The sequence below is a fragment of the Lissotriton vulgaris genome, chromosome 2_1, assembly GCF_964263255.1.
Source record: "Lissotriton vulgaris chromosome 2_1, aLisVul1.2, whole genome shotgun sequence".
NCBI lineage: Eukaryota > Metazoa > Chordata > Amphibia > Caudata > Salamandridae > Lissotriton > Lissotriton vulgaris.
In genome coordinates this window covers 1980585889-1980592389 of record NC_141687.1, presented here as the reverse complement: position 1 = coordinate 1980592389, position 6501 = coordinate 1980585889, and positions in this window count along the sequence as shown.

Genomic DNA, 6501 nt, shown 5'->3' with positions numbered 1-6501 from the left:
CAGCTGCCCATAGATGAGGCCCTTGATGTGGGCGGGGGTCGCTCCGGTTCCTGGAAATCCAGGGAGACGCACGTGGATCCAGGCACAGGCTCCATGGGGATGTATGGGAGATGGGACTAGACTTGTGACAATGTTCCATAGCCTAGTCTGATGACTTGGAACAGCACAGTGAGGTCAAAGAGTGCTTCGGCTTCTGGGTCTTCTTCTCCTTGTGGTACCCATCCGTTTAAGTTGTCCGGTGTCGAGCGAGTGTAACCTTCATCGCACACTGTTGGATCACTTTGGGGTTAATCATACGGCAGTATGAGCAGGCCCTGAAATCATGGTCTGGCTCCAGGCACCACAAACAAACCAGGTGGGGATGAGCGACAGACATTTGTCGGACAGGTTCCACAGGTTTTTTGGGGGACATCCCTAAGGCACACTAGGAGCAAAAAGGCTCAAAAAAGTCAACATTGAAAATGTGGTTGAAAAAAATGACAGAGGATGCTCTTCCAGATCTGCGCTGATGGCACAGTAAGAAAAGTACTGAGGCCAGCGCATTGAGGCAGCACCTATATAGCCACCTGCATGTGACATCGGCATGGATGATGCAGACGCTGAGCCATTCAGCACCACGTGCCAGCATGCAGCGGTACTGCTCAGGATTCTCTGGATCCATTCGCATACTTGGGAAATATTCTAACCTAAGCAATCTGCGGCTAGAAGAATCTATCAGTTCATACAGTTCAAGAGTTGTGCGCGTTGCCTTTATTTTCATGAAGCAGCTAAAGGCTCCTCCAATCAAATTTCCTCCCAATCCCTCTACCATATGTTCTCAACCTACCCCCCCCTTATCAACCACCTCAGTACTGCTTTTTCCCAGCTCTCAATACCAGCGGCGTCACTAGGGCTGGTGTTACCCGGTGTGGGTAACTCATGCTGTCACCCCCTCACAACTTACCGAATGGACCATCTCTCCCTCTGCCTGCACCATGCCCCCTCTGCCTGCACTATCTCCCCTCCGCCTGCACAATCTCACCCCCTGCCTGCACCATCTCTCTCTTAGCCTGCACCATCTCTCCCTTAGCCTGCACCATCTCACCCTCTGCCTGCACCATATCCCCTCTGCCTGCACCATCTCCCCTCTGCATGCACCATCTCTCCCTTTGTCCGCACCATCTCCCCTCTGCCTGCACCATCTCTACCTCTGCCTGCACCATCTCCCCTCCACCTGCACCATCTCCCTCACTGCCTGCACCTTCTGCCTGCACCATCTCTCCCTCTGCCTGCACCATCTCCCTCTCTGCCTGCACCATCTCTCCCTCTGCCTGCACCATCTCACCATCTGCCTGCACCATCTCTCCCCTCCGCCTGCACCATCTCCCCTCTGCCTGCATCATCTCCCCCTCGCCTGCACCATCTCCACTCTGCCTGCACCATCTCACCCTCTGCTTGCACCATCTCACCCTCTGCCTACACCATCTCCCCCTCTGCCTACACCATCTCCCCCTCTGCCTACACCATCTCCCCCTCTGCCTGCACCATCTCACTCTCTGCCTGCAAAATCTCACTCTCTGCCTGCACCATCTCACCCTCTGCCTGCACCATCTCCCTCTCTGCCTGCATCATCTCACCCTCTGCCTGCACCATCTCCCTCTCTGCCTGCACCATCTCACCCTCTGCCTGCACCATCTCACCCTCTGCCTGCACCATCTCCCTCTCTGCCTGCACCCCCCCTCCCCAGTGTGCTGCTCTTTTAACCCTTTCCTCGTCGCCTTCTCCCCCCCCCCCCTGGCCCATGGGTTCCCCCTCACAGTTCTCGCTCTTCACTAAGTGACTGTCTGAAATAACTCCTGAAATTGCTGCTGCCCGGCACGGCACGGCAGGTTGTGTCGTCAGTCCATGTCCGACGTTGGCTCTCATGCACTGTGAGTGATCACATGTTCCCTTTCCCATGTGCAGACTAGAGCAGTCTGAAACAGAGGTGCATTTCAGTGCGTGCTCTGGTGTACGTGGGGCTTTTGGGCCACGTCTTTTTAAAAATATTTTGTATGTTTTGCAGTTGCTTTGTGCCTATTGTATATGCTTGCAAAAAATTACAAAATGCTTCAGCCTTACCAAGGTCAGACTTATTGGCTTTGCCCATACTTGCGATTCCTTTGCAGGAAAGAAAGATTTCCGTAAAAAATATTGCATTTTTTATTTGATGACATTTCAAACCGCTTTGAAGAGGAAAATATGAATTTGCAATTGTCCTCTCGTTTATTTGTTTATTATGAGTATTAAGGTCCCTTTATTTATGAATAAACGTTCAGCTCTGCATTTTGGAAATGACAGGTTTTCGTTTCTCTTAAGTCTCCGGTGCTCAATACGTTATGTTATGTTATGTTATTTATATTTTTATAGCGCGCAGCTGCCCCAGCAAAGGGGCGTCCTGGCGCTTTGACAGACGCTATAACATAACACACAAAAAAAAGAAAAGAAATTAACTAGATACTGGAAACAGGAAAGTTTTAATCGCCTGCCTGAAGGCGAGCAAATCTTCAAGAGCTCGGATGTGTACCGGGAGCGCATTCCATAAACCTGCCGCTAGCACCCTAAAGGAGCGGCCACCCATTCTGCTTAGCTTAAAGCGTGGACAGACAGCCAAATGAAGCCCCTCCGATCTCAAGGATCTCGAAGGCATATAGGGCGTGAGTAGATTAGCAAGTGCCGGCGGCGAAGAAGATTTCAAGATTTTAAAGGCCAGACACAGCGCCTTGAACTTAATTCGCTGTCTGACCGGGAGCCAATGCAAGGCCGTGATGGTACCAGACACTGAACAATGTCTGGGGAGGCCCACAATGGCTCGTGCCGCAGCATTTTGTACTCTCTGGAGCCTAGAGGCCTCCGCTTGATTCACCCCTAACAACAATGAGCTGCCGTAGTCCAACCGAGATAGTATTGAGGCCTGGACCACAAGCTGTCTGGTAGGGGGATCAAAGTACTTTAAGACCGGCCTAGTACCCCTCAAGATTCCATAGCACGTGGCAGCCACCTTCTTGGTGTGGTCCCTGAAGGTGAGCGCAGAGTCCATCCAGATTCCTAGATTTCTCACTCCAGCAGCTGGAATAGGAGTGACACCACGCTCAGATGGCCACCACTGGTTACCCCATAGCTCAGCGTGCTTCCCTAGCACCAACACCTCAGTTTTGGTGGCATTCAACTGAAGGCAGTTGGTGCGAAGCCAGCTCGCTACTGCCAAGAGACCCGCACGGAATCTGGGGGCCTCCACCTCAGGGTCTCCACTAAGTGTCACCGCTAGCTGTGTGTCGTCCGCGTATGAGGCCATCGTGAGACCCCACTGTTTGACGACACCAGCCAAATACTTTGATTCCATCTGGGTGCACGTTATTGTTCCTGATGTATTGTTTCTTCAACCGAACTGTACAAATCGATGTTATTTTCTGCCAGTTCATTCATGTTCCTTACGGCACGATCAGATAACGCTCTGCTGCTCACTCGGCTCTCACCTCAGGTGTCACCCCATATGAGGGTGTCACCCAGTGCGGTCCACACCACCCGCACTCCCCTAGTGACGCCACTGCTCAATACCCTCCCTAGTGGCTTTTCTTCCCGCTTCCTTCCACCATGTCCCCATTAATCTCTTGTTATGTTATGTTACTGCCATTTGTATAGCGCAACAGCAAAGGGGCGTCCCGGCGCTGTGAGCAGATCCACAAGCATAGGCAGAAGGCAGAAACTACACCATGGGAAAAAGATATGTTTTTATGTCCTTCTAAAAAGCCAGATAGTTAATATGGCTACGAATGTGCAACAAGTTCGTCAACTGTACCTCCTACAACACAATGTAAATCATGTGCCCCCTCTTTAAATGGTAGACAAGCTACCCCTTCTTAACTTGCATGTTCAATGGATTGGAGTTTCATCCACCATGAGCCCTAACTTTCAGTGCAATTACTGCTATAAATGTTTTGATGTATTCTAATGTCCCCCCCTAATAAGACCCTATGTAAAAGATGCACCGTAGTCATTGCTTCTACCTCCTGATATCTTTATCAGAACATCTATCAGTGCAGTTACAGTTACAGAATGAAGCCTACCTTGCTTTTTTTGAAGTACTCCACTTCTCGCCTGACATACGTCCACCCTATATAAATGTCACACAAAAATAATTATTAAAAAACCAAAATGTTCAAATTCCACAAATGTCATTGTAAGTGTCCCATACCTGTTTGCACAACGTCAACAGAGGAGTGTGCAAATTCACTGCTAATGAAAAGTTAATGTAATTGCCCCATAGGGCACAGACTAATAAGTAAGTAGGTCATTTATTTGTTATTGTTATATACACCCTTTCGAAGTAAGTCATTTTTAAGTAGTAACTGGAGACAATTTTTAGGGAGGTGTTTTGCTAATCAGAAGACCATCTACTATCATTCTTGGTTTGCATAAATTCATGTGTGCAATCTGAACATCTCCTGAGACCCTCCTCTTCATCTCGTTAAAATTCTTTTTAGGACTGAAACCTCGCCAAGTGAAGCCAACACCAATAAATAGTTACTAGAAGAAGGCAACCACTTCTCAGCTGCCTCCAGCACAATCTTCTGCACACACACATACGCATATATTCTTAAATAAACATTCCAAACATGAAATGCAAATCATTTTATTTCATCCATAGTGATATCAATGTACATTTCACAGTTGTTTTTCCTTGTTACACTTAACATGGACGATCGGACTAAAAAATCAAGTTGAAAAAAATGAAATCATTAAACCGCCACCAAACAAAGCACAGCTTGGATGATCACATGAAACCCCCAAAGTATGTTTATGCAACCACATTGCTCTGATTGCGTGTCATGTATACAGGCGAACCTTGGACTTAATGCTTTCACCACCATGGCTAGCGCCAATAAAAATCGATGCAAAGCAACAGATAGACCTCTATTCTGCACAACGGATTGTTGAATGACTTAATTTGCTGAGAGTTGCACCTGTGTGCCGAAGGAGTGGCAAAAGACCCTTGCACCAACAAGAGAACAAGGTAGGATCTACCAACTGTTCAAATGACTTGTATCCACTGCTTAATTTGCAAAAATAATATGTGAAGGGGCCTGAAGTTTGGTTCAGGAGCTGCTGGAGGCGCTATCCAAGATCGGGATACCAAATCCCAAGGCTGTGTAGTCTTGGTTGCAACTTATGTCTCTTTTATCCACAATTAGCCACTGCCTGCACCTTTATCTCACTCTTGCAGGCTCTTTTTCATCTCTGTCAACGTTTTTCTGTATTTTTCTTTCTACTTCTTTCCAACTTTTCTGTTTTTCTCTCGCTTTTTCTCTAGATCAGTCTGTTGAGGGAAAAAAATAAGTTCCGGACCCCAAAAAATATTTGCTGGTGGGTCCCACTGCAACCACAGGCTCAAATTAAGCACTGCATTTATCCAGATTGTGCCTTTAGATGTTGGAATTGTGAGAAATTCTCTCCCATATGACGTAATCTTTAAGTTTCACCCATAGAACCACTACTCAGCAGAAATACATTGTAGGGATAAATAGGCCAGCCAAAACAGCTTTCCTACATCCCTATTTTACGTTGTACAATACAGCTCTTTGAAAGGGAGTGTGTCCAATTCATAGCTTCAACCACAAGTTAAAATGCATTAATTAGCAAGCTTTTTGTTTTTAATCAACAATGGAAACATTTTTAAAATATCTTTAAAAAATGCACCAGCTAGTTCCTATAAAAATGGTGATGAACGTAATACTTGCTATGAAATTAAAAATAAACTAATTTGATTCTAGAAAGTGTACACTTGGTCTACAGGTGGTATTGCGATGCCATAGAAAGCAAATGCAGAGAGAGATGTACATACCATGTGTGTCCATGACCAGTTTGATGGTAGAAGTAGTAAGAACATCAGGGGTTAGCGGGAGTCAGTGGCGTAGCTCGGCCTTAGGCCGCCCATGGCGGCCCCTGCATTTGCTGCCCTCGACGGCTGCATCAAAGAGTTGGGGGGCAGGGGAGGAGGTACTGGTGATTCATGCTGCCGCGACGGCCACAGGACAGGTAAGAGCAGGGGTGGAGGGTGTTCTGGCAATTCATGAGGCCGTGGGTAGGAGCGGGTGGTGGGGGGATGCTGCTGATTCTTATGGCCAGAGGTATAAGAGCGGGGGAGGGAGGCCGGCTGCCACCCCTACTGCTGCCCACTAGCTACGCCACTGAGTGGTGTCAGTGTTTGGGCAGTACCTGAGCATTGCACGACAGAAGGCTGGGATAAGAACCAGATATCCCTCAATACTATTTCTTCAAAACGCAGCCCTTGCATGCACCAAGTTGGATATGGGTGCAACACATTGGCGAGTGGCTCTTGTCTCGTGGAGGTAAATCAGTTGTCAGTAAAGACTTTGCGCATTACTGAGGGTGCACATCATTGACACAGCACTTTGTGCACCAGGCAGCGGTCAGATGGTCATCCAATTGTCCAGCATACAGAGGTACCCTTCACAATATGCA